Source organism: Leiobunum rupestre, chromosome 6 (assembly GCF_980474605.1).
Source record: "Leiobunum rupestre chromosome 6, qqLeiRupe1.1.hap1, whole genome shotgun sequence".
In the NCBI taxonomy this organism is placed as follows: Eukaryota; Metazoa; Arthropoda; class Arachnida; order Opiliones; family Sclerosomatidae; genus Leiobunum; species Leiobunum rupestre.
The window spans coordinates 1,180,762-1,199,362 of NC_143389.1; positions in this window are offsets into that span (position 1 = coordinate 1,180,762).

An 18,601-nucleotide genomic window follows, 5' to 3' on the forward strand; every position below is an offset into this window, starting at 1 on the left:
CTCCCTCCCAAATAATATTTCATTTTATAAATCTGATCAGGAATTTGAGAAAAGTTCGAGGTCGGAAGTTAAAGCGTCGTGGCTGGACGAATACGGCTGGCGGAGGAGGTGGCAGGACGGAAAGAGCTGGCGGTGACTGGACGGGAACGGTTGGCGGCTGTACGGGAATGACTTACGGCGTTACAAATCGTCGTAGAAGCGGCTTATTAGACACGGAGTCGTACTCGATCGCCCTTCCAAATAATATTTTATTTTATTAATCTGATCAGGAATTTGAGAAAAGTTCAAGTTTGGAAGTTATAGCGTCGTGGCTGGACGAGAACGGCTGGCGGAGGAGGTAGCCGGACGGAAATAGCTGGCGCTGGCTGGACGGGAATGGTTGGCGGCGGTAGCAGCTGTACGGGAATGGCTAGCGGCGTCAGAACTCATTGTAGAAGCGGCTTATTAGATTCGGAAATCGTACTCAATCGCCCTCCCAAATAATATTTTATTTTATAAATCTGATCAGGAATTTGAGAAAAGTTCGAGGTCGGAAGTTATTGCGTCGTGGCTGAACGAAAACGGCTGGCGACGGTTGCGGCTGGATTTCTTGTATACTTTTGGTAATAGTGTTTATATCATAGATAAAAACTAGCCCTTGTTGTTTAAAAGTGTTTAAAATTAAAATTACTTATATTCTAAATAAATTTCGAGCAAAACTTAAGAATGAAATATAATTTACACATATCATAGGATCAGTGCTTCCCTAGCTTTTTAAAGGTCGACAACAGAGATTCCATTTTCTCGTGCACAAATTTAGACCCCCGTTAAATTGAGTGACAGCGTCGACAGCTTGACCGACGGCTCTGACTGTTTTTGTATATAATATATACAATGACTATGTTTTCATGGAGGTAGGAAATATGGATTTCCTAAATCTGTATTTCTAAATCCGTGCTACGCTGAATGAAAACACTCGTATTTGAGAAAACACGTATTTTCTGAAATGCGGGAAACGCACCTGTATTTCCTTGGTAAATCTGGATTTTCTTCGAATGAAAACGCACGAACACGTGTTTGATACACTGGGGGTTTATTTAGTCGGAAATGTAGTTACTAATAAGTAGTGCTCGGACTTTTTTTTATTCACGAATAAATACTTTTAGCCTTAATTTAAATAGTAATATTTCAAGATGAAATACCCGAATAAAAGAAAGTGGATACACCTAAAACTTAATAAAACAATTATTTATTTGAATAAGTAGAATGATTAGTAGATTAAAGAAATCGTTGATTACATAACAAGTTTATTTCTTCAATACGATGAGGAAAAAAAATATCGCAATTTATGATAATGAATAAATAATTCCGAGCACTACTAAAAGGTTGTGGTTTCACATGTTTTAACCTAGGTTTTAACGACACTTTTTAAATTGAAAAATAAATGTAAGCAGAAATATAAAGATATAAACAACAATACACTTAATTGTTGATGTGATTAAATTAGTAAATTTTGCGAATACGTTTTTGTAATCGTACGCGAACATTTCAATGTTTACATTTTTAATTTTTATTTAAAATAAGCCGCAGAAAAGGGGAGTTAACCTGGTAAATTCCCAGTGACGTAAACTACAGATAAGAACTCGAAAGGGCTCAGTTAACTTGCCCCCTCCCCGCCCCCCCCCAAACGCTGTTTTAAAAAATTAACAATTTGATTGAAAGGCACCCATTATACACCATTTTGCACCATCAGAAAACCGTTACGCACCCCCCATGGTATTCAGTAAGAAATTGCAATTTCAAGGGGGCGGGGGCAATTTATCCTAAAACTTGTGAACCAATAAAACGCACCCATAACGCACCATTATGCACCACAGTCGAATCATTACGCACCACAGTCGAATCATTACGCACCCTTATCCCTATAGCTGCATTACACCAAATATTAATTTGGGGGGGGGGTAGGTTAACCCCAGCCCCCCATTTCACCGTCTGTTTTCTAAAATTAAGGATAGATCAAAATGTAAAAATTAATTATTTCCTTAACTAGTATGGTGCGTAACGATTCGACTGTGGTGCATAATGGTGCGTAATGGGTGCGTTTGAATGGCACCATTCTCGATGTCAATGGTGAATAAGGGGGCTGGGGTTAACATAGCCCCCCCCCAATTATTATTTGATGTAATACTATAGGGATAAGGGTGCGCAATGATTTGACTTTGGTGCATAATGGTGCGTAATGGGTGCGCTTGAATGGCACCATTTACGTAGCCAATGGTGAATGGGGGGGGGCTAGGGTTAACCTAGCCCCCACTTTTTAATTCGACTGTGGTGCATAATGGTGCGTTTTATTGGTTAACAAGTTTTAGGGAAAAGTTTAAGTGGGGGGGGGCTCGGATAAAGTTGTACCCCCCCCCTTGAAATTTCAATTTCTTACTGAACACCATGGGTGCGTAATGGTTTACTGATGGTGCAAAATGGGTGCCTTTCAATCAACTTGTTAATTTTTGAACACAGCGTTTTGGGGGGGGGGTGGGCAAGTTAACTGAGCCACTCGAAAGTAGGATTGGGCTCATTTGAAGAAGTAAGTGCTTAGTGGAACCTAATTCTGAATATAGCTTAATTTTAGTAATGGCCAACGAAAGAATGCTTCTCCTTCTTAGGATTGAGTTTTGTGTTCGTTGACATATTTATTTTCCTAAGCTAATAAATTGGGAAATTAATAAAGCTAAAGCAGTTTTTAGCAATAAACTGGGATCGATTTGCTTGGAGTTTACAGTAATCACGCGCTACTGCAAGATTAATCGACCGGCCAGCTGCCCTTATCCGAAGGAAGTCGAGAGAGTAGTACGAAAATTCCAAGTGTAGAGGTTTCTGGGGTGTGAAACACGGTTGAAAGTCGAGAGTAGATTTCCATGGGGTGGCGGAGTGGTTAGCACTTTCACCTCGCAGCAAGAGGAGCCGGGTTCGATCCCAGATTGTGGCACTGGGTGAAAACTCGGAACAGCTCCTTCTGCGTTGAGTTTGCAAGTGCTCTCCTCACTGGTTTAAGGGGTTTTCCCCCGAGTTCTTCGGTTTCCCCTTCCATAAAAACTTGTCTAGGTTAACGGTAATAGTTAGTGTAGGGAGCTGTTGGCTCGATCTCGTGGCATGCAGGGCTTGCCAGCACCCTCCTACGCATTGTAACCCGGCCACCTGAATTAAGGGCTGATTATTTTTATTATTATTATTATTATTATTATTATTACTTCCAAATACGAGTTTCTTAAAAAGCTCCCCGCTGAGAACAAAATCGGGATTTCCTCAAATCCGCATTTCCTACCTTCATGAAAACATAAAAGAGGTAAGCTACAATACATGGAATTGTCCAGGCGGTCACTCAAGCTGTCAGAGATGTCAATCAGTTGTCGTCAAAAAATTAAGTACTTGATAAGTACTTAAAAACTTGTCTAGGTTAACGGTAATAGTTAATGTAGGGAGCTGTTGGCTCGATCTCGTGGCATGCAGGGCCTGCCACCACCCTCCTACGCATTGTAACCCGGCCACCTGAATTAAGGGCTTCAAAAGTCGCATGATGACTTAGGCCTAAGGTGGTGCCTTGGGTATTAGCCGAGCTGATTATTAGGGGTTGAAATTTAAAGTCTGACGTATTGAACATTCGAATTACATGTAATTATAATTTACTAAACATTTATATATTATAATCGTTGGTGTAGGTCAAGAGTATATGTTATTAACATTAATGGCAAAAGTATACAAGAAAATCAAAATAGTACGTTCCTGTCTTGACAGCGCCAGCCGTTTCGTCCAGCCACGACGCTATAACTTCCAACCTCGAACTTTTCTCAAATTCCTGATCAGATTTATAAAATAAAATATTATCTGGGAGGTAGAACGAGTCCAACTCCGAGTTTAATAAGCCGCTTCTACAACGAGTTCTGACGCCGTCAGCCATTGCCGTCCAGCCGAAACCGCAGCCCGCCGTTTTGTCCAGTCGCAGCCGCTGCCAGCCGTTCCGTTCAGCCGCAGCCATGTGATCAGAATTTATATACCGGTGCTCCAAACCGCTGCAGTCGCAGCTTGCCGTTTCATCCAGCCACTCCCGTCCAGCCGCAGCCGCCGCTAGCCGTTCCATCCAGCCACCGCCGCAGAAAAACATTCCGTCTAACCGCAGCCGCCGGAGGTCTATCATCATAATACCTTACGCCAGCATCCACAGCCTGGACAGGTAACAGAACAGCCAAGGCAGGTAGAGAACCCTACCGCTGACGTTCTCACCTTGGGCGCAAGCCACTCAACCCAGCAGAAGGTGTAACTCCAGCCAACACCCTACCCACGTATGTAGATAGCCATACCCTTCAGAAAGAGCTCCTAAAGGGGAACGACAGGTACAGAGAGGCCAACGTTACCCGGCACAGTTGGTACCGGACACCCGTTGTTACCCCAAAAGGTCGCGAAACAGGACCTCTGCGCCTCATACGGAGACCCACCGCCCCACAGCAGGCTACCCAATCCTTCGAGTTGGCCAGTTTGCCTCTACCCTCTCCGTTAGCCTGAGCCGAAACCCAGTTACCAGGCCCTTCATGACCAAAGTCGGAGGTTGAGATAGGACCATTTGAACGGAGCTTACATATCCTAGTGCGCCACCGCCCTTATGGGTTACAAAAGCCGGACCTGACTCCCCGGTAAAGCCACCAGTTATCGAACAATCTGAACCATTAAGGGACCGCTGCCGCCGGCATCAGACTATTGTATTTATACACGCCGTGCACTGCCTAAGCATTACAGGGGCTATCATAATTTGTCGTGGCCGAGCCGCCGATCTGTATACGAAGTTAGGAGTCACTTCCTAAAAGACATGTCCTCTCATTCCATACATACCCAGTGTGTGATTTTATCCGAGTAAACGTGGCCGGCGTCACCATCCGTTTCAACATCTTACGCATTTAATGTCATAAGCCATGATTGTTTTTATGATTGCTTATTGCGTTAATAGCAAAAAGACAATCCGTAAAAACCCTTGCAACATCACCTGGACGTTGACCTTGCGTCCTTAACCAGCAAATACTTTCATATTTGGCTAAGAACTCAAGAGAAAACGCATCCACCTTTTCATTAATGCAACTGACCACGTTATAGACCTCTACACCGTTCCTATACACAACAAAAGCAACGCTGGCACCCCTACTGGACAACGAACCGTCATTAGACACCTCTACCCTATTGGTAGTTACTCTTTGATGTTTATAATTCCCTTGACCGCTGGGTGGTCCTCCCGTGGTTCACCTGGGTAGAGGTAGTTACCACCTTGTAACTTCATCTCACAATGCTTGCTGTCTTCTCTGAAACAGAAGGACATGAATACAGCAGCTTCATGACTCACCACCAGGTCTAACGTTTGTATACCAAGCAAATAACCTTAGCACATCGCTCGAGACAGTCCGGTAAGCACAAGTTATACGTAGGGCAGCAATTATCTGCCGGCAGCCGTTCCCGTACAGCCACGACTAAAGTTTTTGTCTCCAAGTGACCGGGAGTGGCTTGCGACTATTTGAAAGTCAACCGCTTAGTTGAGGTAGTTTCAGAGAAACAGAGTTGCAGACATGAAATAAAAGTTTTCACTAAATTTCACGATGGTAGGATGAACAAGTCAATCTCTCGTGGAATTACCTATAATATAGTGGTGATCAATACCTATCTAACAAAGTATCAATTGAAATATCTTTATACACCGTTTCGCGGCACGTTTTAAATCCGTCAGTGCGGCGTGAAGTGATCACCACTACCACGAACATCATCTTAGAAAATAACAGCCTCTAAAAAAGCCGAGGAAAGAGAGGAAGAAATATATAATGTTACACTGAAGAAATTAGCGAGGGAAATTATGGGTACGATTCGACCAGCTTGTTTATATGGAGAACAACGCCTTTAAAATTCAGTTAGTGGCGACTTCTAGCAACGCCAAAAGGAATCTTTTCCACGTTTTTCCGTTTCCACGCTATTCAGGTTTTACTAACTTTTCCACGTAAATCAGGATGCACGTTATTCAGTTTCCACGTTATTCAGTCGGTCCGATACGGTCCTAACGAATATAAAATCGGGGGGCAAGAAAATGAGGTGAGAGAAAGCATGTTCCCAACGCGTCATGAACGACGTCATCAGCCGCGTTTGCCAGAAATTTTTTAAAGCTCGACGAAATTTGACGAAATTCTTCAAAAACGTTTTAAGCGGCTTAGCGGGTTTTTTTGATTTTTTGCCTGATATAGTAGACTAGACGAGAAGTTTTATTTATTAATTAAATAAAACAAACTGCTCAAAAAGCCACAACTTGAGCAATTTTGAGCATCAGAGTATAGATATTTTTATACAATATCAAATAGTATACAAAGTAATGAATTACATAAAACAGACTAAAAATATGTTGTATGATATTTTTATGGAAATAACCAAGTTAAATCTTTTAGATTAACTTTTTTAATATTGTGTTAAGTAACAAAATTCAATATTTTTAAATACAAATTAGGTTCTTCATAAAATTTTGTGCTATAAAGGTGTGTAAAATTTAATTTATTCAAAACTTAGCTAAGGCTTAGTAATCCTAGGGTAAATGAATAGATTAAAAATGTTAATCAAAGCACTTATTTTTTATTGAATTTAACATTTTCATTTCTAAATCACCACTGTAATTTTAGCGACAGATAGCTCTTTCTTTAAGAGTATTGCAGGATTTTCCAGGAGTGTGTCGAACGATATTTTAGATAGACTTCCTTGTGTTTTTGTTGCGCTCCATGTTCGGGTCTTTTCTCTACAAACTTGGTCATCAGGTACAAAGGCTTTATCTTGGCATTTGCAATCTGAAATATACCAGAGTACAGCTCCAACGTGCTTACAATAACCGCTAACTCCGGGTTTACAGCCCCACAAAACTGATTCAACTAACACAGTTTGCGTACTTGATTTAACAGCAACGTCATATTTAGAATGCAATGGAATGAACCTTCAACTTTGCTTTTAATGAATATGCTTGTAGTAGCAGTTGAATTTACAATGGAGCATGATGTTTAGTAATAGAACTTTTTTAGAAAATCTGTGCCACTATCTTTTGCTGTTTGGTCCTTTCTTCTGGCAATGTTTATAGCTTTAGCTTTATCACACTTCTTTCGGCTAAAATTACCAACATCATGGTTATTGAGAATGTTTTATATGTATATAGATTTGTAAAAGGGTTAACTTACTTCGAAATTGTCGAGTTCATTATCAAAATACCAAGGATAATAAAAAATTGTTAGCACACATGCAGCTCCAGTACCCTTGTAGACTAGATTAATAGTATTATAAACTGCATTTGTTTTGACCTAGGCTTAGCCAACAAGGTCAAAATCTGGGCATTAATTTATCTTCATCGTGCTATAAGAGGGGGATTTCTACGAAAATTATATTACTAATAATTATGTAATAATAGAAAAGTAAAATAATCGACTGACTTACTTTTAATTAATATTTGGTAATCAGATACGACGTGAAGCTCTCTAACCCGAACATTGCCCTATGTTAAAAAAATATCCCTAACTCCCCCAGTAAATGACGTTTTCGTGACTCGGCGGGACCCATGTCTAACAAGTTGGACAAGCATAAAAAATTTATAGAAAGAACTATTGGTTTGGGCTGACCCCGTGTATCCCCCTCACCCCCTTTTTTAACGATTGTACGGGTGTCCGAGAGGGCGATTTCTCGTTTTGTTTATTGTTCTCTTCCCGCGCCTCACGAGAAGCGGTCATGAAATTTTCTTATTAAACTTTTAATTTATTTTAACTTTCATATCGACATGTTTATTCAGTCTTAATCCAATAAATAATTGGCCTAACAATTGCGTTAACGTCGCTAACATCTCAGAAGTGGGATTATTACTTGAAAACGCCGGAATTCACGGAGATGAAACTCGATTGCGAAAACGAGGCTTAGGAAATCTACGCCGTTGGAACGGGACCACGAGGACGATGAACAATAACTAAAGCAAAGCATAGTTACTACGTTCACGGAGGACGAGTATTTGCGAAGCAACGATAAGGCAAGGCATTTAATTTCCTCGCCACGAATTTTAAGATTTAATCACGTCCACGATTACGGTTATAGCGTTGCGACTACACAACAAAAACACATTTTTTAAGTCAGTTGAATTTAATGAACGAACTTTTGGAAGATAGTATACATATAAGACGGAGCCAGCGAATAGTATAACGACGCTTCCGTTTTCGTGGCCGAAATCGGGTACAATTACGAACGAGGGGATTTTATGTTTAAGGCTTTAATAGAGCATCCCACGCCAATAAATGCAAAGAGAGTTTTTAGGCTTTCTTTGGCGTCGTGTACATCACATTTATTTGAGGCTCGAATTGCCCGAGTTGCCGTTTTGGTACCAAGTGTAAATGAATTGAGGAAACACAACCAATGCAATGATAATGGAGTTTATTGTAACTCAACAGTTCAACTTAATTAATACAATACACTGGTTAAAAATAAGGACGTTATGCTAACTTACTATTCCAGAGGGGCCAAGGGTTCAACTAAGGTTACGGGAGGACTGGTTCTGGAAGACACAGCTTTGATAATACAATTAAGGGATCTGGTACTGGGAGACACAGATTGATACTAACTAAATTAAGGGATCTGGTACTGGGTGACACAGATTTCGGATAGGAAGAGTACTTACTAAATTGTGGGTAGAACCGCTGGTTTCTCTTGAACAAAATTGGTTGGGGGGACCAGTGGTGTAGTCGGGCCAGGGCGGGGCAGGGCGTCGCCCCGGTGCTTTTTTCAAAGGCAGGGCCCCGCCCCGCCTTAGTTTTTCCATTTTGCCAGGGCGGGCCCTGCCTCTTTTTTTCAACTTGCCAGGGCGCGCCTTGCTTCTATTTCGTATATCATTTTTTGGAATAAAGTGTGTATGAATTTATGATAAATTTTGCCCGCAGAAAAATACCATAACAATTTCAAATCGTTACCTAGGTACGGCCAGCTTCGATCACGTTAAAAATTGAAGTTGGACGTACATTTATAGATTTGATATTTAAGATTTATTGGTAAACACATACAAAGTACAACCCCTTGAAATCGGGGCGGCGTCACCAAATTGAAGGGAGCACGGTTTAAAAACAATACACAACATATATAATATAAAGTACTGGAAAGTATCAAATATAAGTTACAGAATGCAACAATAAAATTATACTACAGCAGCCCATTCTCTCTCGTTCGTCGCTGTATTCCGGGTCGTGCCATTGCCATAGACACGATCAAGCTGTGCCATACGCTTAAGTAGCCTGGTCTCAACTCCTTTAAGCCTCAGCGATCTAAAAACTATACCAGGAAGCATGGACGCCGGCATAAGTAACAGCCGCCCTAGGTATTTCAGCTTATTCGTAGCTTCACGTTCCTCCATGCTGCTCCAACCCATTTCACCTTTATTTGCAGCCTTAGCTGCGAAAGGGCCCGTCGAAAGTGCAGCACGGCCAACTTCTCTCTGAGCATATTCAAAGGCTGTGATTGAGACCCGGGAATACGGTAGAACATCGTTTGCATACATGATGGTGGGTACCGCCACAGCTTTCCACAAAGTCCTAGATACACTGTATTTGTTATATGATCCATCCGCCATATTCTTGACCGCCCACCGTAGACGAGTAGCTTTAGTTACAAGGTTGCGCTCATGATTTTCCATATAGTTAGGCTTGGAACAGAACAGGACACCAAGATAGCTTTACTCTTCCACCACTTCCAAAGAGGCGTTTTGCAACGTAAAGGAGAATGGGCTAGCTTCCTTTGCGAACCAAACATCAAAACTTTTGATTTCTCTGGGCTAAACCTTAACGCCTTGGAATCAGCATAAGCAGAACATCTATTCAACAGCTCCTGTAAATCCGCCCTAGAATATGCCAAAAGAAGAATGTCATATGCAAACAGTAAGCAAGGGATCGCACTTTGCTAACAGAGGCACCTTTATCCTTCTCCACCTTTTCGATCTTAGCGCCAACTTCCGACTCGGACAAACTCACCGCAAGGCCATTGATATAAGAAATAAACAGTACGGGGGACAGTGGACACCCCTGACGCAAAACCTACACCACACCTCAATAGTAACACCTTGGGCTGTGTATATATACGAGCTATCAGCGTACAGTTTTTGAATTTGGCGAACGACACTCGGGACAAAGCCGAAGCCACGCAACGTTTTCCAACACTTATCATGATTGACACTGTCGTACGCCTTGTGAAGGTCAAGAAACGCAGAATATATAGAGAGCCCCTGCTTCTGATAGAGTTTAACCGGCTGAGAAAGCACAAAAATAATGTCCGAAATCCTTCTACCTCTTCGAAAACCTTACTGAGCTTCATCGAGCAAGCCGTTTAATTCCGTATACCCGCTAATGCGTTCTTTCCAAAGAATGGAATACACTTTGTAGAAGACCGACGTTACTGCTATAGGACGATAGGAACTGAGTTCTTCCTCAGCCTTTCTCTTTCCTTTGAAAACCATAGTAACACGTGACTCTTTCCAGCTATCCGGAATATCATCTTGATGCATAATTTCGTTAAACAGAAACAAAATACAATCCTTTGCCGGTACAGCCAACTTCGATTTCGCGCGTAATCGAAGTTGGCTGTACCCAGGTAGCGCCCCGGTTCTTTTTATTTTAGGACTACACCACCGGGGGACCTACCCTGCGGCTAGAGGTTTCAAATATCTGAATCTACGGGGTCGAGATTAAGAGTTCAAGGGCGTCGCAAAAATAATCATCTAATGTGGGCCTCATATAAGCAGCTCTTATCCAATATACACTTCAAAACACTAATACCAAATAATGCAAAGAAATAACAAAAGTTTCGATACAATTACCGCCAACTTCTGGCTGGACTTCTTGTCCTTCCGCGCACAATTCCTTTAGAGAACACAGTCTTTATATTCACACTACCGCACTACACAGTCCTTTCTTCAGGGACACGATTCCGCACTCACTTCTCGCGTTTGTACCACTTCGACTTGGGCCCACTGCCCTCGCTCACCGTTTATTCTAACTTCCTTGACTCTCTTGTCACAAAGAACTCCCTCCTTCTGCCCAGGCAACTATCTTTTATATTCCTGGCTTATCTAATCTATCTCTTATCTTTAAAACTTCATCGGGATGCCTCCCGTAGCGTGATTAGTAAAACAAATATTTACAACGCGCCTCCTTGTTAGTAGATGGCGCTACCATCTGGTTCCCCTTGGCCCGCTTGGCGAAAAGGACAAATAATACTATCGTCTGCTTTAATCTAAGCAGCTCGTATCCCCTACAATACCTCTTATTTCACCCCAAAAAATGTCAGGTCCCTAACAATAGCCCGATCCGTTCTAGCTGAAATCTGTCGCGATTGCCGAAACGTTTTGAACCGATCCTTGCGGGAAACACAAGCTGCTACAGACGAATTTTCCGGCCAAGCGGGAAACCCAACGCACGACATGCCTGGCGACGACATACCGGTTCCGGCCGGATATATTTCCCTCGCCACGTTTGAGGAGTCTCTAAGGGCCGCAGTCTCAGCGGCCGTGCAGCAGACGTTAGCGGCGACCGGAGAAGTTCGGCCCCCGCAAAACCACGCGGAAGCAAGCAAACTAATACCGGACTTCGATCCCGTAGCGGCCCCACATCAAAATATTACGATGTGGCTCAAAAAGGTAGACGATACCGCTTTTTCCCACGGGTGATCGGAAGCCCTTACGATAAGTTGTGCTCTTCTGAAATTAAAAGGTACAGCTTAAGTTTGGTACGAATCGCATGACGTGGTTGTCCGTACTTGGGAAGACCCTACTAAGAGAATTGTTCCCGCCCGCCAAGAGCTCGCAACGTCTATATCGCGAGATAGAACAACGCGTGCGGCGACCAGCAGAGAGCGTGGAGGTACATTACCACGATAAGATTTCCAAGGCCAGACAATGCGGTTTATCGGACACGGCGATGATAGAGTACATCATCATAGGCTTGAACGACGACACGTTAATTTCGGCCTTGAGCGTGCGTTAGTTCACGAAACCTCCCGAACTGTTGCTGTGTATTAAACAACTAGAAGAACGTCTGCAATCTTCTGGACGAAATAGAGCCAAGATCTCGAGCGAACGCGCGCTAGAAACCAACGGGGAAATGGTTAACCCGCCGGTAGCGAAACATATAACAAGGCTTCGAACAGAGTAATTAAGAAACCTACGAATTCCACACGAAAACCCCGCGTAAACGAGAAGCGAGAATTTCTCTGCTTCAACTGCAACGATTATGGTCATTACTCGAAGCGTTAACTAAGATGTACCTTCTGCCAGAAAACCGGGCACGATTCCCGAGTCCCCGAGTCCCGTTCTCTCTGCAATTTTTTTTAGTTGCATTAATCTTCATTGTTTTTGGTATCGAAATTGTTATTATAATCCCTATCCCTATCAGAGACTTTCTATCAACAACAATGGTAAAATCCGTGATTATTCTAATAGTCATCTTAATATTAGGACTCCTACATGAGTGAAACCAAGGAGCACTTAATTGACTTAAGGTTAGTATTTAAAAAATAATATTTAATTTGCAATTAAAAATTGTAAGTCTACCTAGCCTTATCCCTTTAATAGTAGTATAAAATCACATTCAGTTTCGGCCTGAAAAAAGGACAACCCCCTATTAATTTAATAAAACCAAATAGAGGTATCTTATTGTTAATAAGAAAATTGAAAATACTCCTATAGATCTTTTTCGTCTGCTTAGCTAGGACCGTATAAATTGTCTGCTACGTAAGTTATCGGAAAGGCTTAATCAGTTTAGGTGTAAAACACGATTTTCAAACGAGATGGATAGACAAAACAGGTAATTAATAATAAATATTTTCGCTTATTTTATTGAATGTTCAATTTTTAATGATAGTATATTATTTTCAGTTCTTCAGAAACTCCCAAAAGGGGAGGAACAAGATGTTGTGTTATCGGCTGTGGGAAAAACAGTTACAAGAGTAAAGCTAGCTTTCTCATTTGTTTCCAAGGGACAAGACTTTGAAAGAGGAATGGATTAGTAGGATTCAATCAGCTCCTCATGATTTTAAAACCATGCACAAGTTCAAAAGCAATTTTTGAAACTGGATTCCTTCAGCAACTGGCAAAATCGGCGGATACCATTTCAACCCAGCTGGAGTCAAACATTACAATGACTTTCTCGCTCGTTACTTTCGTTGGAAATCATTTGAACATGTTGTTTTATAGCCTTTCAAAGGTTGGAAATTAACTTATAAATCCATTGTCATTTATAACATTTTTACCGTGTTTTTAATTACAGAACGGTTAGGTTATAGCTAACCGGTTCTTCCTCCGGATGAAACATCGTCGCTAGGAGCAGATAATGTTATTAACAACAAGTACGTTACCAGTACCACAAATGAGCGTGAAGAATGAGTTTACCATCAGCTGTGAACATTCGTACATAATAAAAGACCATTACTCATCAATTATCAATGAAAAGGATGCTCTGATTAAACAGTTGATATTTGAAAATAAGAAGCTTAAAGAGAAGGTTTCAACCCTAGAAAAAATAACAAAGACACCTTAAATGAATTAACGAATTCATAAATATTGAGATGCAATTTGAGGTTTACAAAGCAACTAATAAGTCATTCAACGTAAGAAGTAGTTACAGTTTTCGAAAGCAAAAAAAGTGTATGGGATTTTATAAATTTGTAATGGCTGGTTATGCTGTAGCTCGTGAAAAATTAAGGAGGCAAGTTACAGGCGTATTAGCAGATGTAAACAATATCAAAAGTAGAAAACAATTCTATACTCCTGGTACTGTGTAGGCTGCGTGTTGGTCTACTGGAAAGTGATCTGCGTATCAATCCTAACTTTCTTTGATCTGGCCATTTTATATCCTTTCGTAAAATGTTTACCTGACTTACGATTGTTTTTATATTTTATTATTTCCTGTTCACTGAAGGTTTTAGGAAATTTTGCCAACTGTTTTGTCTAATTTCCAGTTGGTATGTTTGGTTTCGCTATATCACAGTTATTTGACGAAAAACTAACCACTAATCTACAAATAAAAACATTTTCATATTAAAAACTACAAAGCAATAGCAACGGTAACTATATTTACAGCCGAGGCTATCCACTATAGACACTGTTTACACTGTAAATGCCACTTACTGGTTTTGGTTTTCCATGTTTGAAATATGTATAAGATATTTCTATTCCTCACATTACCACCTAGGCTTAGATACAAATTTCAACTTTATCTATAAAATTTTTATATTTTGTATAATTTGATGTACGAAAACTTTAAAGAATAGTTTAGGAATAAATTGCTTACTTGTTTAAAGTATTCACCTTTTTCATTATCATTAAATAACCCTTTAAATTACTAAGATAATGCAGGAACGATTTAAAAAAACTATTCTTAAGCAGACGATATTTCTGGAAAAATTTCAAAGAACTCTGGGTAAAATGCGATTTCCCATAATTCTCTAAATAGTTTGAATTTATTTCACCAGGTGTCGTATTCAAACGATAAAGAACTATTAAAGAGACTAAATAAATAAAGCCGCTAACTTTAAAGATGTTAATCAATAACATAGTTTTGGTTTTTATGGTGTAACAAACACGTGGGATTTTCAGACCCAAACTACCACTGGTTAAAAATACTTACAAAATTCTTACCCACGTTGCTTCAAAACGATATTCTAATTGAACTATACAAGTAATAGAGTAAACAACAAACTATAGCTAATAAAATAAAACCTAGCTGTGCCCCTAAAAAATTATACTGATAATTTTGCATCTTCACTCTTTTCACCTAAAATCCTAAAGGCTCCCACACCTCCTATCAATTCATTCCAGCCTAAGTCTCCCTTGACCATTAATCCCCCAATTTTATCCCCTATTAATATTACCGGGTAAGAACTAACCCAGCTTAAAAACCATATCCCTAAAAAAATTAATATTAAATTAAAATTTTTTATTAAAACCCCCTTTAAAATAAATTTAACACTACCAAGAAAAACACCAAAATAAACACAGGTAAGAGTAAAGATCTTTCTTCAAAAAGGTAGGTAAATACCAGAAGCATAGTCTAATAGAAGTAATTGAACTACCCCACCAAAAATCACACCTAATAGTCTTATCTCGCCAATTGAAAAGTTTATAATATTATCCTCCTTATAACTAACTAAACATCCACCTTGATAAACACTTATACATAAGTAGACAAGTAGCAGACCAAACGCAATCTGTATATTATAGTCATAAAGACCCCAAAAAAATCCAAAAGCAATTAAAAAAACTTTTGGAGCCTATAAGATACAACTCGATAATTAAGTCTTTAGAATAAAATCCACAAGAGAAAGGAATCCCACATAATCTTAAAAACTTACTAATAGCCCCAAACCTACGAGAGGGTAACTCTGTATCAAGCCCAACAAAAGGCGAATGTCCTGAAAACCAAGCATACGATGAATAACAAAACTTGCACACAAAAATAATAAAGCTTTAAAAATAGCATGAGTCAAAAGATGAAAATAAGCTATTTCTCACAAACCAAGAGAGAGCGTAAATACTATCAGCCCTAACTGGCTCAAAGTAGAAAGTGCAATCACTTTCTTAAAATCCATTTCCACACCCCCTATGATGAGCGTCAATATAGAAACCATTATTAAAAAAACCCTCAATTCCAGACTAAGCAACCCTTCAGAACGAATTATTAAAAATACACCTGCCGTTACTAAAGTGGAGGAGTGTACTAAAGCAGAAACAAGTGTAGGAGCAGCTATCGCGGCTGGCAATCTACAAGAAAAAGGTATCTGTGCTCTCTTAGTCATAGCCTCCAAGATAATTAAGGCCCCAACAACACTTAAATTACTACCCAAATCTTCAGGAAAAAGCCAAATAAAATTTCAACTCCATCTTGAAGCCAGAAAAGAGATACCTGATAAAATTCCTACATCACCTACACGATTCGTTAAGACCGTGATCATCCCAGAATTAAAAGATTTCATATTCGGATAAAAAATTACTAAACAATAAGAAATCAAACCTGACCCATCCCAGCCCAACAACAAAAATACCAGACATACTTAAGACAAATAACCCTATTCTTAAGACAAATAAAATCACTAAGTAAGAAAACCGCCTAAAATTTAAATCGACCCCCATATATCTCCCTCTATAATAGCGAACATAACAGAAAGGAAAAATAACCCCAACCAATCAAACAAAAGCACAAAACTTACTCTGGCACTACCCTCGTATAACAAATACTCTAGAACAAAACTGTTACCACTTATTAATAAATTCAACCAAAAAACAATACCCCAAAACAACAAACTCTCAATAACATTAATAAAAATTTAAAAATATTCACTACCTAAAAACTTCATATTATCTTCAACACCCCAAATTGAAATTTTTCTTAAACTATTTAAGGCTAAAAAACATCTAACTTCAAAATTAAGTATAAAAGAGGAATAATATGTATTAAAAGAACAAATCTTCCTCGTTAATTAAGACATCTAAAAAAAACTATAACTACACAATAAAGCCCCATGCTGCACCAAAGAAAAAAAAATACAAATAATATGCTGCCCCCAAAAAAATATTAGGCCCAAAGGAACTATGTAAAATCTTTCAACCCCTAGAATTCCAAAGGACAAAATCAACTCTCCCGCCAAATTTAGAAAGGGGGGAGCTGCTATATTTCTCGCACTTAAAAGAAACCAGAATAACGGTAACCCTATAGAAGGATTTACTAATAACATTCCACGAATTAGCATAAGACTACGAGAGTGCAATCGTTCATAAACTATATTAATTAAACTGAATAACCCAGAAGATGTGAACCCGTGAGCAAGCATTATAATCCCCCCCCCATTATAACCATATACTATCAAGCTAAAAACATCATTATATGATTAACAGAAGAATACGCCACAAGAGACTTTAAATCTCCCTGTGATAAACAAATAAATCTCGCCAAAACCCCACCTAAAATAGAAAAACTTACTACTAAGTCTAATCAACCTTTAAGCACATTTAAAAATAAAGGTAAAAAGCGAATAAGACCATAACCCCCCAATTTCAATATAAAACCAGCTAATACCATGGAGCCAAAAACAGGAGCCTCTACATGAGCCCTAGGAAGCCATCAATGAACTATATACGCAGGTAACTTAACTAAAAAAGCAAAACAATTAAAGGAAATATAATTAAATTAAAGTCTCTATTAATATAATACAAATAACTGTAGCCTAAACTTCCTATATCTAACCCAATTAATTGAATCCCAATTAACAAAGGTAAAGACCCAAAAATAGTAAAAATAGTATATAGAGGCCCGCTCCAACCCTCTCAAGTTGTGAGCCATACCCTACAACAATCACTAGAAGAGGAACCAAAGACACTTCAAAAAAGATATAAAACATCATGAAGTCATTTACACTAAATCTCAAGAATAAAAAATTCATAAGAACAAGGCCTAAAAAAAGAAACACCCCCCCCCAATTTGGAATAAAGAATAAGAACTCAATAAACTTAACACTGTAATTACAACCGTTAAAAACAAAAGGATACAACCCATACTATCCAAACCAAAAAAGCCTCTAAAAGAACCTCTCACCCAAAGGGTAAATAGAAACTATCAACACTGTTAAAAGTAATAAATAACCCACAATAATATACTATATACGCTGGCTGAGGTGAGAGGCCAGGAGATTATGTAGAAAGCTCGTTGCCACTGACGCGGAAATTGTGTGCATAACCCAGTCAATATTGGGAAAGTTAAAGTCGCCGGTGATGATGAGATCGGACTTCCCCCCGGCAAGAGATCCAAGGAGGGAATTAAGTCTCTTGGTGTACGTGAGGGTGGCTGACGGTGGCCGATAAATGCATGAGGAGCCGATGGTCACCCGGGCGGCGACCGTTTCGACTTCAGTCTTCAGGTCCAATGGGTAGGACTTGAGCTCCTTGTGGACGGCCAGGCAATCACCACCTCCGTGTAAGTTCCTGTCTTTCCGGCCATTTTTGGAAAATGTTGTACAACCTCGATGCGTGGACCGATCCAAGATACTTAGCTATGAATAGTAGAGAATTGACCCGGAACAATTTGAACACTGTGTTTCATCGGAGGCAAATTATGCCCAAATGTGTTTTAAAATGTGTAAGGAATAGGTATCCTAATCAAGACGGGGTGGACTCACAAATGGCAGTCATTTTTAACATGTTTTTATTGAATAATTGTAGTAAACCAATTGTACTAATTAAATAAAATTTAGCTGCTATTCAAATTGTGTTCCTTTCAATATCTTAATTCGATATTTTATTTAATAGTGAAACGTCCAAAACGATTTAAATTTACATAAAAATATTTTTAAAATTCCAAATTTTTAGGAAATGATCCTTTTATACGTCGAAATATCAAACGGATACACTTTAAAAAATAAGTAAAATTCCAATAATAAAATATATATATTTTCATGTTTTATTTTAGAACTAAGAATATAAAATTCTCGCACAATATTACAATCTAGAGTTTCTAGACTCGCCCTTTCTTTTTCCGATTTAACTACGATTTAAATACGGGGT